Raw genomic sequence first — 18356 nt, forward strand, 5'->3', positions numbered from 1 at the left:
CAAATCAGGTTCTAGGCCCAGCACTTTCTTCTCCAGGGGTTTTCAGGAGTCTTTTCCAATATACTTAATTATTGTCTACATTCCAACTATGCCAACAGATTCTATAAATATCTCCAGAACTTTTAAAGTTCTTCTAAGCATTAAAAATTTTTCTATTGTTGTCAAAGCCAAAATTGAAATAGTTCACGATCAATAAGATTGTTGTTAGCAAGATTTATGTCTGCTAGAAGTTGTTACTAACCAATTGAACTGTCTGAGATTTGTCTTACCTCTAGAAAAAGTGCCTGCATTTCGAAAATAATACAGTCATTCCTCGGTATCTGAGGGGATTGGGTCCAGGACCCCTGTGGATACCAAACTCCAAAATCTAGGGATGCTCAGGTCCCTTATATAAAATGGCAGAGTATTTGCATGTAACCTACACACAAACTCCCCTATACTTTAAATCATCTCTGGATTACCTATAGTACCTAGCACCATGTAAATGCTATCGTTATGTAAATAGTTGTTTATAAATATAATATAAATGCTTTGTAAATAGTTGCCAGCTTGCAGAAAACTCAAGTTTTGCTCTTTGGAACTTTCCGGAATTTGTTTTTTTGAACATTTTGTATCGTGGTTGGTCGAATCCCCGGACGCAGACCCCATGGATACAAAGGGCCTGCTGTACTTTGATTTGTATTTCAGACAGTCAGCCACTAGAGGGCGGTACAGAAACATAAATAAGATACCAAAATGCAATGTGGAAAACGCCAGTGGAATTGTGTGGTTATTACTCTATGGGCACCGGGTTTAGCGTAGGAACCAACTAGATCGTCTACAGAAGGAGACTAAAATGAGATGATTAGTGAGCACCAAAAAGCATTCATTCTATCAGAGTAAAGGGTGAAAAGAAAATGAATACATTTCTAGAACCCATTTATTTGATTCAGAATTTTTTTGTTTAAAACATGATTTCTCAGTAATAGAGTGTCGAGGAACTCTCCTGAAGATAACTGTAATCTCGACATAATATATTTTAAACATGAAGACGTAGGAGAGAGAGGAAAAGCAGGCAGATTCTGCAGGGGGGTGGACGTGGAAGGAGAGAGGTCACTTGGTAAATTTCCCATTTTTATGACTCTTCCCCTGAGGGCAGACCCCAGTCCCAGGGGTGAACCTCGTGATAGTGAAAGCAGAGGCCAGAGTTCAGGGCGGGCATGGTGATGGTGTGAGGGGAGGTGCCCTCACCTGTAGCAGCCCCACACCTGGCCCAGGAGGCGAAGCCCGGGGCTCATCCCTGCCACCGTCGGGGACACCTTGAGCTGTTCATAAACCTCCCTGAGCTTCAGTTTGTTCTTGCAGATCCTGATGGAAAGCACGCCTTTCTCACGGGTTCTTTTTGAGGATTAACGGATAATGTGTACGGGGCCTGGCACATCGCAGTTCGGTGAGTGCTGTCTGCTTCCCACTTCTCTTTTGTGGCTTACGGGAGTCTTGTGACTAATTCTCAATTTCTGAGGTAAAGTCTGGTGGCCAACCTCGCAGTCAGCTTGAGATTCTGGTCCTGAACTTTTTTTTTATAAAGGGCCGTGAGAAAAGAAAAAAGCTTCTCACAAGCTTAGTCTATCTTCTCATCCCCCTTTTAAAATGCAGGTTTGAAGAATAATCTGCCACATTTTTGCAGTGAGTGCTAGCTTGCGGGACCCCCTAAAAGAAGCCCTCAGATGACAGCTGCCTGTAAGGAACTGTTTCAGAACCCGGGAATGTTTCAGAACCACTGCCTGTCTCCAGCTTCCTGTCACCCCACACCCTCCAGTGTTTGTTCATCTTTATTTCCTGTGGCCTCCTACTTTCTTCTTGGTGGTTAATTTTACAGAACTTTGAGTGATCGCGTGCACTAGCTTTTAAAAGGGCTACAGCCCCTCTCTACTCTGGAATTATCTGTGATTCGCCTTGTTCCCACCTCTCCCATCCCACCAACACTCACTGCAGGTCCCGTAATTAGACTAAGCAGTCTTTGCCCCTCTACCTTTCCCCACTCCCCTGGACCACGGTGGTAGCCTCCTAACTGGTTCCCTGCTTCCCTCCATGTCACCTGCATGCCATTCTCCTCCAGATCCAAGAGTTAAACTATTAAATATGCTTCTCAATTTTTATTAATCCTTCACTTTAACTTCTCCCATAGCTTCTTCTTTTTTTTTCTTTTTTCCCGTAACTTATTCCGGTTAGAACAAAACCTCATTTCCTTACCAGTCCCCTGATTGCTTCTCTGAAGTCACCCCTAATACTCTTTCCCTCATTCACTGTGGTGCTCGATTTCTTTCTGTCCCACAGACATTTCAATCTCATCCTTTCATCCAAGCCACTGTTCTTGCTGTTCCCTGTGCTTGAATGTTCTTTCTCTGCTGGGCTGCCTGCCCTTTATCGCTCCTGCTTTGACTCTGTTACCATCTCTTCCAAGAAGCCCTTCCTGACTGTCCTGCCTAGGTTGGTCCTGACCCAGCCTCGATCCAATTGCACTGTTCTGCTTCCTTCACAGCACTTATCACTATCGGAAATTGTATCTCTGTCTATTTATTTGTTGCAATACCATCCAGTTCAGATATAGAGTTTATTGAGAAAAACCTTCAGAGAAGTAGTAGAAGCAGATGGAATCTCCTTGACCCTTGTTACTTGTCAGAGCTTAGGCCGGGTGTAGATATGTCCCATGGCCAAGGTACCAATGAAGAAGGACAGTCCCCCGCAATGTTCCATACATTTGCGTTGAGTACTTTGTGGATGAGGGACAGGGTCAGAGAACATCCCTGAGATCACGTAAGTTCCCTGGCTGGGGAAGTGGCTTTGATCGAAAGGAGGATGCTCCAGGTCATGGAAACTAGTAATTAGCCCGTCCTTCTGTTAAACTGGCTCAGGTCTCCTTCCCAAGCTCTCTGCTCAGCCACCAGAAGTGGGGAGGGCCTGAGCAGCAGGGCCCATCGGCTCTGTCTCCCCATAGAGCCAGGGATGCTGTCTGTCTTGTTTGCCACTAGAACAGTACATGGAAAGGCACATAGAAAGGTAAACAAAAAATAATTTGTTGAATGAATAAAAGAATAATAGCATGAGAAATGATGAAGTAAATGACCAAAAAAGGAACTGAAAGTTAGAAGGAAAGGCCATATTTACTTGAAGTTATGTCTCGGTAGTGACAGAGGCCTGCTGGGGAGATGTCTGAATCTACGGCAGTGCTGTAACTGGGAGCAGAAGCCACAGGTGCAGGGCAGTCACTGCTGTGACTCCAGCTATTGCTCTTAAATACACAGCCAAGCTCACGTCATGCTGTCCATACCTCATTTATAGAATTCTAATCGTCAGCTTGACGTGCACTGTCTCTTAAATCAGTGGTGCATTCATTGGTATTGGAACCAAAGTTTCATGATCATTTTTGTAAGAGGAACAGATCGGGATTTGGGGGGAGACATCTTCCCAGTGTCTCTGTTTCATCCTAAGACTGTTTTCTTCATCTCAAACCAAGACCACATCTGCCCTGGATTGCTTTTGGCAACAAGAGTGATAATGAGGTCATTTCCACTACAATAGGGTCATTGTTGGTAATGCTTGTTGCGTCGTGATCAGTTTCTGGACTGCTTCTAAATCAGCAAAGTTAGAAAAAAATTATTAAATGAAGGAAGAGTATACGATGAGCTAAATCCTGAGGAGTATGACTAATAGCACAATGTAAAATCCTCATCAAGCTCTTGATTAAATTCAGGTCTTGAGGATTTCTCATTATAACAAGGTTCCCTGGGGTTTAAGTCAGCATTCTAGTTTTACTTATTTCATAAATGTCAATCCTTGGGGTAGATATTATTGACTCTTAAAATTAATAAGATTTACTTTCATAATGTTGATAAAGATCTATAAAGTAGGCAAAACAAATCTTTTGCAGGCTCTACCGTGGCCCATTTCTGGGGTCATTTTCCTCTACCAGTGTAATATCTGTTTTCAGGGCTCTTAGGGACTAAAGAATGACACATAATGGAGAAATTACACAAGTTATTTCGCTGTGTATTTCTACAAGTCAAGTAATCTGCTGCAGTAATTTTAAAGCAATTCTCTTAAACTATCAATTAGCTTAATACAATCATAAACTCTGACATTTTACACCCTTGGCTGCCTAGTCCTTAAAATTCTCCTCAACATCATCTTTCCCCATTGCTATTCTACTCTCTTCCTGTTCCTTCTCGGACTATTTACTGATTGTTTTCTTGCTGTGATCACCTCCTAAGCGTTAGTGAAACTCCACATTCAACCCACTGGTCTTCTCACTGGCCTCCAAGTCCCTCTGTCCCCCACCAAACCCTTTGTGATTTCATTTCAATATTGTGATAAACATCATCTACTTTCCAACCTCTCTCACTTACCACCACTTTCCATACCCAGTCATCAAGCCTCGTAGTATATATTTCCTTAGAACCTTTCCTATCTTTTCCTTCCTCTACATCTTCATTCTACCCCAAATCACCATAATCGCAGGTCTCTCTAAAGCTCGGTAGTCACTCAAGGTTCACAGCCACTGGGAGGCAGCAGTGCTGAATCCTTAGGTCTCTTACTGAGGATTTGCCTCAGGTCCACTCAAGCCCTCTTGTATGAAGCATGGCCTCTTCACTATAAATAAGGCTCTAAGTTGATTATGCTAAAATTATAGGGAATATATTGGGATGAACGCAAATGATGCTAGCAGATATTTCTTAATATAAAGAATTTATAAGAATTGGGGAATAAAAACCATGGGAATGAAAGCTGTGAGCCTGGCATCCAGAAGGGGGATGGGAAACCCCCTGGGAAACCGCAGCTGGAGTGGCCTGGGGTCAGATTTCTGCCCCACGATCAGTTTGACACTGGGCGAGATACTTGCATGATTTTAGCTTTTCCTGATCTGTTAACTGGAGATAGGAATATCTCCGCTCAAAGGGGTATTTTGACAGTTAAATAATATTGTATATAAAGTTTCTATCCTGGAAACTTGCATGTGGTAGGTTCTCATCAGATCATAGCTATTAATACTTATAGGCACAGCACTTCTGCACTTGAAAAGTAAAATATCAATAATAGCTTTAACTAATGGCTTAAGGAAATAATTATAGAAATGCACATTATCTGTCAAGGAAGAGTGCTGATAGCCATTCCTAAAGGAGCCTGGAGTGTCTGTAATGGAGAGAAATTATAGGCAGGTCACCCTTACCTTAGACAGGGCAGGACCACGTACAAAATGTTGTTTGACACTTCAGCTTCTGCAAAACAAGTTTGCCACACACAACAAGGAAAGTATAGAAGGTTTGCAGATTTTGGTGGTCTTTAAATAAAATCAGTCTAAGGGTCAACCTCTCATCTCTGCCCAGTGACTTCTAAGTTTGAAAGCATTCTCCAGCCACTATCAATTATTTAAGAGAAGTACTGGGGGAAATATAGGTAAATAAACCATCGTACATTGCCAATCCCTGGACCACCAGACTCACCTGGCTGTGAGCTGGGTGGGGAGGGCAGAGGTGGTCAGGAGTGGCCATTCATTTGTGTCTACTGCAGACAACAGTAAGAGAGATTGCCACTCGACAGGATTGTAGAGATCCTTTAGTCCAGCATTTCATTTACCGAAGAGGAAACCCAAGCTCAGGCCGGCTGAGCTGGGCACAGTCAGGCAGCTGCTGAATGGCAGAGCCGGCCTGGAGCCCAGTTCTCTCAGCTCCTGGTCCAGAAGTTCCTTCCACTGCACCCCAGCTGCTGCTTTTCAGCATTGAGGTTTGGGGATTGTACTCATTCAAATGCAAATGTTTTGTGTGCTTCTTTAACAGGACATTCTTTTGTCTTACTTTACCGAGTAGGGTTTGCTGTACTAAGTAAATGAGTATAGACCTGGAGGTGTTAAAATCATCAACCTCTTCTAAAGCGTCATTCTTGCCCCTTTGTTTCTATTTGTAACGTGGAACACTTGCTTCTTTTTTTCCTTACGTCTTGAATCGAGACAGCCATCCTTATAACTTGATTTACTTGTTCTAGTGGATGATACAAGTACTGAGGATGAAATTAATGAAATCAGTGTAGCTCACAGGAAGCTCTTGCCCGTCCCCGCTCCCACCCCTCCTTTGGGAATTCATCCAGGGGATTCGTTGAGGGAATTCGTTGCTATGAAACAGTGCTGCAGCTGGGCTCAGTGAGGGGTCTGCGTGGTCTCACAAAAGCGAGCAACGTCTGCAGCTTTGAGAAGGTTGGAGATGTTAGGGGCCACCCAGTGTTACACCACTGGGAAAAGTTTCCCCGTCTGGAATGTCCCCACGGGCTCCATTCTGCCACCGCGGGCACTCTCTGACTTCCTGCCCGAGACGGAAACCGTCCTCCGCTTCCATGACAATTGGGGTCATCACCCTGGCTGTCGCACCACTACCCACCCACTTGCCCCCATTCGCGCCTGAGGAGTAAGTCTACCTGTAGGATCCCGGTCACCACCAGGCACATGAAGTAATTCATGATCAGAGTGAAAGGGAATCACACCCAGCCCTGGCGGTGGTCGGGCGGGACAAAAAAGAGGCTGCAGCTACCAAGGGGAAGAAGAGGAGAGGAAGAACCAAGGCTGATAATAGTTTTCCATATTTAAGAACAGTGCCCCCGGGACATGCCTCGACTTTATGAACTCAGCCAGAGCTCCTCATATGAGAGTCATAAAGGCCGTTTTGACTCAAACCTATATTTCTCTGGGCTTTAAAGGAGGACTACATAAACTTTAACTTGGCTGTGCAGGTCAGGAAAGTAAATGTCATTGCAAGTCTCCATTTAGAATCAGACTTTATGTTTACACCCTCTCTGTCAGAGTAAAGTACATAGACGCAGCAAGCCATGCTTACAGTGCAATCAGTTTAATGGGTTTCTACATTCTAATAAAATAGCAAACATTGGCAGCGTCACCATTTTCTGACTTACACCCGTCAACGTGAATGCATCACAGTGTTACCCTCTAGCTTCATGTTAGAACTTTATTGCATCATTTCACACAAACCCCCCAAACCCTTTATTTGTTCAGTCAGTTGTGCCAACATAATCGAGAGAGAGAAGCAGACAGAAAACACAAGGCTGGCTTCGGTGTGACTCTGAAAGTAGTGGCCATTTAACCCCACACCATGCCTGTGTTTTTTTGGAAATTCCCCAAAGTGGTAGACTAGGGAGCCTGACAGAGGGGATTCCAGAGTTTGTCCTGAATGGGACTGTCCCTCGTTTGCTCGGCAGGCTGGAGCGCACGTCCTGGGAAAGTCGCACCGGGGGCCCTGGGAGACCCTCCCAACCTCAGCAAAGATGTAGAGGTTTAAGAGGCTGTGATGTCCTAGGAGCCATCAGATAGTTAGAACACAGGGTTTGTGCCAGAATTCCCCAAGGCAGTGGCTACAGAGTTATCTTTGAGACTGATCCCCTCCTCTGAAAAGGGGATACGAAGGCACTGCGTTTTGTAAACAGTTTCCAGGTTTCAAGGTCTCTGAAAAGTCCACGTCCTAAGCCTCTAAGTTTGTATGCACAGGCCACCCCTTGGGCACCTGCTGATGCACTGTCCCTGCTCTCAGGGAACTGGGGCTGGCGCTTCGCAGGTTAAGATATTTTCCACGTCAGTGCTGTTCACAGCGCGGGAAGGTGTTTGTTACCACCGAAAGCTGCAGAAATAAAATGCCAGTTAACAAGGATTAAGCTCACCTTAATACCAGAGGAACCTGAGGAGATGGGCTCCTTCAGCCTATTTTCTCCTCAAGCAGACAGCTTTTTCAAACCATCACAGATGGATGTGCATTTTCTTCTCAAACGTACCCTAAACCCGGAAGGCCACGCTCCAGCATTTTTCTCAAATCACTTTTTTTGAATGAAATCTTTTCTCTTGTATTTGAAGCCATTTGTTCTTCCTCAGTTCTCTGTAAGCACTTAAAAATGCTGACTAGGACTTCCCTGAAAAACTCATTTATTCATTTGTCAGCAGACTCTGATGTGCACTTGGTGGTTAAAGACCACATATCTCCAAGAGCAGGGCCCCGTGTGGCTGACCCTATAGCCCCCGTGCTTTTCCTTCTTTAGCTCTGTTCACTCATGCCATCCCCACCTTGCACGGAGATCTCTGAGATTTTGAGTGTAAAGTGCATTTCCTTGTACATCTCACAAAGGTGAGAGTGTATTTTCTAGTACCTTTATTATAATTTTCCATAGTCATGGAAACATTGATTTACATCTTTTAAAGCAGTAGCAAACCTCATTCTTGGATGTTTCTTTTCAAAATGTGAATGAAGAGTTTGATTCAATAATCAACCCACAAATGTGCTTGGAGATTCTGCTCTGTGAAAAGCATCATTTTCTTGAAATGAGAAAATATTGAAAAATGTTAAGTGTACCATAAAATTCACTGTTTAATTCAATGTTTAGATAATCTGGATATGACATGACTAAAGAATAATTCCCAGAGCTACTTCTGTGCCTCTTTACTAGAGACAGAATGTTGTTTAGTGGTGTAACCTGAGACTCACCAAGGCACTGAGAAAGCAGAGGGTCTGCTTTCAGCTTTGTCTCCAAACAGAAAATTACTTTTCACATCAGTGTTGGATGAAGTAGCTTGTGGTGCCCTTCCTTCGGCTCATTAAATCATTAGTGAGCAATAATGCATCACTGGAAAACTGGCAAAAAGCCTTTCAGGACAGTCTTATGTTGTTGGAAGAGATCCTTTGATAGGCCATGGGGTGAGACCCAAGGGGGGCTCAGGTAACAACACTGGCCTGCCATCGGCCTCTGGGGAGGTAGGTCTGGGCCTCCACTCTTCTCTGTTCCTTCCCAAGCCGCGCTTAGCCTTCTCCTCTAGAAAAGTGCTGGACAAAGCCAACACCCATTTCAGGGACACCAATAGGAGAGCTGTGCTGAGCACCCACTTTAAGTTCTTTCACTGTCAGTGGCATTGGGGTGAGGCTCTCAGTGTCTGGAGGGGCTGGAACCTAGGAAGCCATGTCCTTTGCAGAGTTCTGTCTCAGTGAGGCTACGCTGGGCTTGAGTATATCACCTTACGTTTGTAGATCTGTAAAAAGTCCTGTATTTGAATTGATAGAGGTACACTTAAATTTTCCCATAGACACAGTGGTGTAATATTAGGATACGTATTTGGCCAATGGCATCACACAAACTAGTTTTAGTAGACATGCAGGTAATTATGGTTATTCCCTCCTTTTACTTGCTTTAGGGTCTAGGTTCTACCTCACATAATCTTCAAAAACAAGACTGTGTTATTAAGGAAACATGCCGGAACACAGTTCTAGAAACTTTTCATTTTGTTTTTCCAGAATTATGCATGCCAGAATGGCATTCCAGCGCCTCTATTTTTCCATTTTCTATCACTGATTATTTTATCACTGATTATTTTTAAAAGCTGCAAGTTTACTCCCCATTCCTCAACAGAGGCAGCTGCCTGCCTCTTACCGTTTCTGCCTGGAAGTGGGGTTTAAGACACTGTCGGAATATCTACTAACTTCCTTGCCCCAGTCAGTGCACCAGCACCCGTCCCCACCAAACATCTGTGCTGGAGCATCAGGAGAGATACCGGCTGCCTCTTCCAGAATCATCAGACTGCACTCACAAACACAAATGGGGAGTATTGTCACTACAACCTTTGCCCCTAGAAGACTGCGATGCCTTCTGAGGCAGAGACCACTGTCTGTATATCTTTCTATCCCCCAGGCTTGACACAAAGCTGGTGTTCAATTAAAGTTTTCAAAATGAGTGAATGAAAGAATGAGGGAGATATTTGACAGAAAAGGCTCTGCAAATGTAGCTTACCTACAGTGGAGAGTTTACCTCATCCAGCCCACATGTCCTTACCACGAGTGGCAACAGCAAGCACCAGACTTCAGGGAATAGCCAATTAGAAAGCCGCTAATGGAAGGAACGGAGCTCTGGGTGGGTGGGCAGCACGGTACCAAGGCAAGGTATGTTTCTGCCCCGACCCAGGTAGATGCTAACCACTGAAATCGGGTCAAGACGCAAGAAGCTGCCAGACCAAGAGCTGCCTAGCTTGCCTGAGTGGCAAGGGAGGGAAACATGAGGAGTATAGAGGTACTGAGAAAACATTCCAGTATTTTGAATCTTTGCCCAGGGTCCTCTTGCCAGCGGGAAGAAGGTGGATGTGCAGCGTGCCTTGTCCCATGTAAAGTCAGGGGTTCATGGAGGGGGGGCCCGAGAACACTTCGCAAGGCAGGCACGCAGCCCTCTCACTGCACACCGAAGTGTTCAATGCGATTTTAGCTCCCGATAATTCAGCTTTGTTCTCACATAGGTCCAAAATCACTTTTTTAAAAACAATGGATTGTAGGACTACGCCAATAGAAAAATGACAAATTCCCATATTAAGTCACACCTGTACTATGACATGTGGCCAACGGGGCCCTCGGAGCAGGATTGCAAATTACAGGAAAGCATTTGCGCGGCACCTCCTCCCCAGCATCCTGCGCCCCTGTCCTGCTTCCCCGTCGCTTCCTCTTCGCCCCCCGCCCCAGGGGTGGGTGCTGCCCTCCATGACGGAAGCCTCCTCTCAGCCACGCAGGATGGTTACTGCTCTGCTTGGGTCTCCTCCCCCTGAGCCCATGGATCTCAAGCAGTTGTTAGGAAGAAAGAACGCTCATACTTCTAATTGATTTGTTCACGTTGAGGTGGTAACTGCAGGTTTAGACTTACTGGCAAGGCATTCGCATTTACGAAATGTCTACCCTTCGATGAATTCCTGACTTAGCACAAGGTGTTGGGGGGATGTTTCCAGAGGAGAAGGTTTCCCAAGCCCAGGCCTTTTTCTCACATACAAGGGCAAAAGTCAGCACTTTAGGTTGGAAGGCTGTGGAAAGGAATCTGAACTCGGTAGAATCTGGACTATTTCCTCAGTCACTGAACTCTGAACTTGGTTTACTTTCTTCCCTTATGACGGCAGCTCTGAACTTTACTCAGCCTTCAATTTAAGAACCAAAAAGCAAGAGGAGTCGCTGACCTCAAAGAAGTGATCTTGAATTTCTCTCGTAGGAGGGGCAGACTGTTACATGTTGTATAACCATAGCTCATAAAACAAGAAATGGCTTGAATTACATCACAATATTATAGGATAAGTGGCTAGAAGACATTTTATATTCTTAATTAGGTTCTGTCTGGTTGCGCACATTCACCACTTTTTCAGAACATTTTTGGTGGCCAAATAGAATGGAATTGTTGTTTGTGTATCAGGCAACTTAGTGCTTGGAAGATAACCCCAAATAAAAGAAGAAACAATCATAGATAAAAGTTTTTAGCTATGACCTAGACCAGTTCTTTGCTCAAAAAAGGTAAAAAGTTTTGGGAAGATGGAATTATGAAGTTGCCTAAAAAAATGGCAGAAGGTAGTGGAACAAAAGGGTAAAACAACTTGTTCAATAAAGTTCTTGGTGAAAATGAAGAAAAAAAAGTTTTTAGCTATGAATCAACTATGGAAAAACTGCCTAAGTTGAGAGGTGGAATTCAAATAAGGAAGGAAATATTTTCAATGAACTCAGCCCATTAAAAAGTATACCGCTATGGAGGCAAGAGGATTCTAATCCTAACACATTCTGTCATGCCTCTGCCTGGTTCCGCCTCATACGTAAACACCATTGACCAAAAACATTCAAGTGGTTGAAGATGGATCATAACGTTCAGTCTTCTTTTCTGTTTTTACACCCATTTTTTTCAAACAGTTTTGCTTCCGTATGTTGTTTTCCATTATTCCAAGGCAAAATTTTAATTTAGAACCCCTTGATTAATTTCAAGGGACCAGCTTTTGCCCTGGATTTTCTACAACTTCCTGTGAAATAGCTACTCTCGTTTTATCTTCAGTCCACTCACCTTGTGTAACCACGCCTCTTTCTGATAGCAACAGTGGTAGAATCCTTTCCCAAGGCGAGTGCTTGGCCTACTGAGCTATTTCACCTACTCCTTATCCACTTCTTCAGTCTTTTCTGAACCATGTGCCAACAAGACCTTCTGCCCCTGGATACCTATTTCCTAATCGTACATTCGTTTTCCTTCTCTTCAAGGTCTCTTAGTGTCTCTTGCCCCAAATCCAGTGGGATTTACCACTCGGTCACCTAAAGAGCCCCTGTGCTGCCATTTCTCCATCTCTCTTACCACATCATAACTCAGACACAGCTCTCCAATCCTTCTACCTGGAACGCTCCATCCCTTCCAGCTCTGGCTCCCACTCTCCTGCTCAAACAAAAGCCCCAAGCTCTAGCACCACTCACACCAGTCCACTGAGTATGGCTTCCCTCGTACGACCCACCTGGAAAGGAACAGCACAGGCATCGTGCTGACCGGCCTCTGGACCTAGACATGCCTTCTGGCTCTTCTCCAGGCATTGACATACCACCTCTCACATCAGCTGGGCAACTCCTGGGGGCTCTTCAGGTAATGAGACTCTCACATCTGGGGGCTTGTCTAACTTTAGTAACCCTCCTCCTTTCCTGCAACACATCCTTACTGTAGTGTCAGTGGAGTGGGGAGTACTGTCTTGTATTCTGGGGGGTGTGGACCCTAACAATGAAATGCCTGACCAGGACTCAGTCTACTGGGAAAGCAGTGATCTGAAGACCAGCAGTCCCACTTCCTCTTGACCTGTAAAAAAGGGGTGCTGGTCAAGGGAAACTCTCCTGGCTCCTCAAACCACTGATTCCAGTTTTGCCTTCCTTTACTTAAAATTCCTGTTTCAACTTCTCTGGGCTTGATGCTCTACATTGCTACATACACAGCCTCCCTTCGTCTGGGATATGGTCTCTGATTCACCTTTGCTTTAGGCCTTTATTTACTGGCCAGCCCTTCCCCAGTGTGACTCCTAGAACAGAGGCTGGAGCCCTGGGGTTCCTCTTACTATCAAGGGAGCTTGGAACCTTCAGCCACCCCAGAGCTGAGCCTGTGCTCAGCACCTGCAGAGAAAGTCACTTTCCCTGGGCCTCTCCTTACTCACACCAAGACAGTTCTAATTCAATTGTGCTTAATACTCTGGGCCAAATTAATCCCGACCGTGCTTCACATTTCTTAGTGTCTTTAATGTCACACGTCTTAGGTCTCCTTTCTTAGTGTCAACCTGTAGTCACCTCCTCTATTTGTAGTCTGATGGCCTTATCGCTCTTCAATCATAGGCTCACTCATTCATTCATTCATCCTGCAAATATTCACTAGTGCCTACTATATGTCTGGTACTCTATTCAGCAGTGGGAATACAATAAAAATTCATACCCTCTGCTCTCAAGGATATAAAAATGGTAAGAATTTATAATTCTGAATTTTTCACTCTTCCCTCTGGAACCACAAATGTGGTAAACAAACTCTTCTGCATCATGAAACTCTTTGCAGAAGTGACACCCTCTGGCCTTCCCTGAAACCCGCCTCTCTCCTGAGGATGAAGAGTCCCTAGCATCCCCAGTGTCACCTTAAGGTCATTTACTGCCCATTCTCGTAGATACTTTTGCTCCTTTGAGGGTCTTGCCCCTCATAACCAACATATTCGCCCCACCTCATTTCTACCATTTATCAAATGTCTAGTAATTCTGCTGCATTTATAGAAAATCTGATATCTGGCTCCAAGTGTTTTTTTTTTTTCCTCCCAAAGTCCTGCCATCACTCTGGGTTATCAGTACCCACCACCACTCAGATGGGTAACCTATCCAGATCCTAGCCTCAAAATGCCTTGACCTCCTTACTAAAACGTAGGGAACATAAGTCATTCATTCCCTTCCCAGCAGGAGTTTCTAAACAATAAGGAGTCAAGATATGTTTGTTCTGTTATGACTAAGACTTGGGGTGTGGGAGGGAGAGAGTGCAGTTTGGAACTGAGGTTAAATTGTGGCTTCTGTCTTCCCCCCCACAAGTGCAGACCTTGGCATGAGCACGGTCTTGACTATTCACCCAAGCGCAGGCGCTGTCACCTAGCACGAGGGAGCACGAAGCAGAGAACATGGGCCAGTGTCACCCACATCACAAGACAGCAAGGCGGCCCCTGGAAATATGGACCAGTGAACCTAGCTTCCACTGAGCTCAGTGATCAAATAAGATTCCTCCTCCCAAAGAGAGCAGTGAGTAAGGAAAAGGGAAAGGGACCAAAATGTTCACCCTACTCCTGCTCACTACCAGAGGGTGAAGGAGGGGTTCTGTCCCTTCTCATGTGAGCAGGAGAGGGAAGAAAATAAGCGTTTTCTTTTGAATAATTCTCAACTCCAATAACCACTATCCCCTTTTTTCTTTACTGTCATGGCCACACACTGTAACTTATCACTATGAACTAGTCAACCTCTGAAATACTAGGCTTTATTCCTTCAGTTTCCAGGGCTTCAGCTTCCTAGAGATATCTTAAATCTCTGTTTCCCAAGGCTCATAGGCCTGGCCTGCCCCCTCCTCCTTCATTCACACTAGATCAACAGCACTCTTGGTTCCCACTCCTGTCTTCACTCAACACCTGCCTGGTAGAATTTAGTCATGCATCCATGCTCAAATCTGTCCTCTCTATTCCAAATCTGAGTGACTGAGTACAGACATACCTCAGAGATATTGTGAGTTCGGTTCCAGACCACTGCAGTAGAGTGAGTATTGCAATAAGGCAAGTCCTAGTGTATATTAAAGTTACTTTTATGCTATACTGAAGTCTGTTAAGTGTGAAATAGCACTATGCTTTAAAAAAACAACAAACATATCTTAAAAAATACTTTATTGCTTAAAAATGCTAACCATCATCTGAGCCTTCAGCGAGGCATAATCTTTGTGCTGGTGGAGGGTCTTGCCTTGGTGTTGGTGGCTGCTGACTGATCAGGATGGTGGGTGCTGAAGGCTGGGGTGGCCGTGGCCATTTCTTAAAACAAGACAACAATGAAGTTTGCTGCGTCGATTGACTCTTTCATGAATAATTTCTCTGTAGCATTCAATGCTGTTTGAGAGCATTTTCTTGACAGTAGAACTTCTTTCAAAATTGGAGCCAATTCTCTCAAACTCTGCCACTGATTTATCAACTAAGTTTATGCAATATTCTAAATCCTTTGTTGTCATTTCAACAATCTTCACAGCATTTCACCAGGAGTAGATTCCATCTCAAGAAACCACTCTCTTTGTTCGTACATAAGAAGCAACTCCTCATCCATTAATGTTTTATCATGAGATGGCAGCAATTCAGTCACCATTCCTTCAGGCTCCACTTCTAATTCTATTCCTCTTGCTGTTGCCACCACATCTGCAGTTACTTCCTGCGCTGAGGTCTTGAGCCCCTCAAAATCATCCATGAGGGTTGGAATCAACTTATTCCAAACTCCTGTTAATGTTGATAATTTGACCTCTTCTCATGAATCACTAATATTCTTCATGGCCTCTAGAATGGTAAATCCTTTCCAGACGTTTTCAGTTGACTTTGTCCAGGTCCATCAGAAGATTCACTGTCTATGGCAGCTATAGCCTAACAAAGTGCATTTCTTAACTAATAAGACTTGAAGGTCAAAATTAATCCTTGATCCATAGGCTACAGAATGGATGTTGTGTTAGCAGGCATGAAAACAAAATTAATCTCATTATACATCTCCATCAGAGCTCTTGGGTGACCAGGTGCATTGTCAATGCAGCAATATTTTGAAAAGAATCTTTTTTACTGAGAAGTAGGTCTCAACAGTGGGTTTTAAATATTCAGTAAACCTTGTTGTAAACAGGTGTGCTGTCATCCAGGCTTTGTTGTTCCATTTATAGAGCACAGGCAGAGTACATAATCCTTAAGGGCCCTAGGATTTTAGGAATGGTAAAGAATCATTGGCTTCAACTTAAAGTCACCAACTGCATTAGCCCCTAACAAGATGGTTGGCCTGTCCTTTGAAGCCAGGCATTGACTTTTCCTCTCTAGCTATGAACGTCCTAGATGGCATCTTCTTTCAATATGAGGCTGTTTGTCTACAGTGGAAATCTGTTGTTTAGTGTAGCCACCTTCGTGAATTATCTGAGCTAGATCTTCTGGATTACCTGCTGCAGCTTCTACATCAGCACTTGCTGCTTCATCTTGCACTTTCATGTTATGGAGTTGGCTTCTCTCCTTAAACTTCATGAACAAAACTCTGCTAGCTTCCGACTTTTCTTCTTTTCTTCTGCAGCTTCCTCACCTCTCTCAGCCTTCATAGAATCAGAGAGTTGGGGCCTTGCTCTGGCTTAGCCTTTGGATTAAGGGAATGTTGTGGCTGGTTTTTTTCTTATATCCAGACCACTAAAACTTTCTCCATATCAGCAGTAAGTCTGTTTTGCTTTCTTATGAGTCACGTGTTCACTGGAGTAACACTTAATTTCCTTCAGGAACTTTTCCTTTGCATTTATTCTCCTTAAGTCTCCTTCTCAACAGCCCTTATCAATTTAGCAGGTTACTTTCCATCCTACCTCTTAAAGGAAGTTGAGAACAAGAGGCATGATTACTTTCAAATGTCTGTCCCCTAACTTTGTATATCTACATCTGTGCATATTTTCACATTTTCTTTAAGATCAGATAATAAAGTCCCTACAATAAAGGCTCTGCCCTTAGCTACTTCCCTCCCCTCTAGAAACCACCTGTTTTTTTTTGTATTGATGACTTTCTGTTTTATGTTTGTTCATTTGTTTTGTTTTTTAGATTCCACATATAAGTGCAACCATATGTATTTGTCTTTCTCTGACTTATTATTTCACTTAGTATAGTACCCTGTAGGTTCATCCATGTTGTTGTAAATGGCAAGATTTCATTCTTTTTTATGGCTGAATAATAGTCCATTATATATATACCTATATATATGTATATATATATATCACATCTTCTTTATTCATTCATCTATTGATGGGCACTTAGGTTATTTCTGTACTTTGTGAGTAATGCTGCAATGAACATAAGGGTGCATATATATTTTCCAGTTAGTGTTTCCTTTTCTTTGGAAAAATACCCAGAAGTGGAATTGGTAGATTGTGTGGTAGTTTTATTTTTAATTTTTTGAGGAAGCTCCATACTGTTCTCCATAGTGGCTGCACCAATTTACATTCCCACCAACAGTGCATGAGAGTTCCCTTTTTTCCCCATCCTTGCCAACACTTTTTATTTGTTGTCTTTTTGATAATAGCCATTCTGAGGTATGAGGTAATACCTCATTGTGGTTTTGATTTTCATTTCCCTAATGATTAGTGATGTTGTACATCTTTCTTTGTGTCTATTGGCCATCTGTTTATCTTGTTTGGACGAATGTCCATTCAGGTCCTCTGCCCATTTATTAATCAGGTGTTTTTTTTTTTTTTTCTGAAGGTGAGTTGTATGAGTTCTTTGCATATTTTTGATGTTAATCGCTTAACAGATATGTCATCCTGCCATTCAGTAGTGGCCTTCTTTTGTTGATAGTTTCCTTCTCTGTGAAAAAGCTTTTTAGTTTAATGTAGTCTTGTTTCTTTTTGTTTTTGTTTGCCTGAGGAGAGATATTCCAAAAACATATTGTTAAGACTGACATCAAAGAGTATACTGCCTATGCTTTCTTCTGGGAGTTTTATGGTTTCATGCCTTCCATTTAAGTCTTTAATATATTTTGAGTTTATTTTTGTGTGCAATGTGAGTAAGCAGTCCAGTTTGATTCTTTTGCATGTAGCTGTCCAGTTTTTCCAACATCATTTATCAAAGAGACTTTCTTTTCTGCATTGTGTATTCATGCCTCCTTTGTCATAGATTAATTGGCCATAAAAATGTGGGTTCATTTCTGTTCTGTTCTCTGATTCTGTTCCACTGATCTATTTGTTTTTTTTTGTGCCAGAATCATACTGTTTTGATTACTATAGCTTTGTAGTATAGTTTGAAATCAGGAAGCATGGCACTTCCAGCTTTGTTCTTCTTTCTCTGTTCTGTTCCACTGATCTATTTGTCTGTTTTTTTTGTGCCAGAATCATACTGTTTTGATTACTATAGCTTTGTAGTATAGTTTGAAATCAGGAAGCATGGCACTTCCAGCTTTGTTCTTCTTTCTCAAGATTATTTTGGGGCTTCCCTGGTGGCACAGTGGTTGAGAGTCTGCCTGCCGATGCAGGGGACACGGGTTCGTGCCCCGGTCCGGGAAGATCCCACATGCCACAGAGTGGCTGGGCCCGTGAGCCATGGCCACTAAGCCTGCACGTCCGGAGCCTGTGCTCCGCAACGGGAGAGGCCACAACAGTGAGAGACCCACGTACCGCAAAAAAAAAAAGATTGTTTTAGCTATTCAAAGTCTTCTGTGTTTTCATACAAATTTTAAAATTATTTGTTCTAGTTCTGTGAAAGATGCCATTCGTGTTTTGATAGGGATAACATTGAATCTATAGTTTGCCTTAGGTAGTATGGTCAT

The 18356-nt window shown here is 43.4% G+C and overlaps 1 long non-coding RNA gene across 3 annotated transcripts in view; it reads left to right on the forward strand.

Moving 5' to 3' along the window:
* LOC112412708 (uncharacterized) overlaps positions 1-18356 on the forward strand; it is a 110804-nt gene that overhangs the window by 20103 nt on the left and 72345 nt on the right. For all 3 annotated transcript variants that reach the window (XR_003005851.1, XR_003005849.1, XR_003005850.1), the window contains exon 4: positions 1345-1429. This is a non-coding gene — a long non-coding RNA (uncharacterized LOC112412708). The remainder of the gene's footprint in view (positions 1-1344; positions 1430-18356) is intronic.

The sequence above is a fragment of the Neophocaena asiaeorientalis genome, unplaced genomic scaffold (genome assembly GCF_003031525.2).
Source record: "Neophocaena asiaeorientalis asiaeorientalis breed wild unplaced genomic scaffold, Neophocaena_asiaeorientalis_V1.1 scaffold191, whole genome shotgun sequence".
In the NCBI taxonomy this organism is placed as follows: domain Eukaryota; kingdom Metazoa; phylum Chordata; class Mammalia; order Artiodactyla; family Phocoenidae; genus Neophocaena; species Neophocaena asiaeorientalis.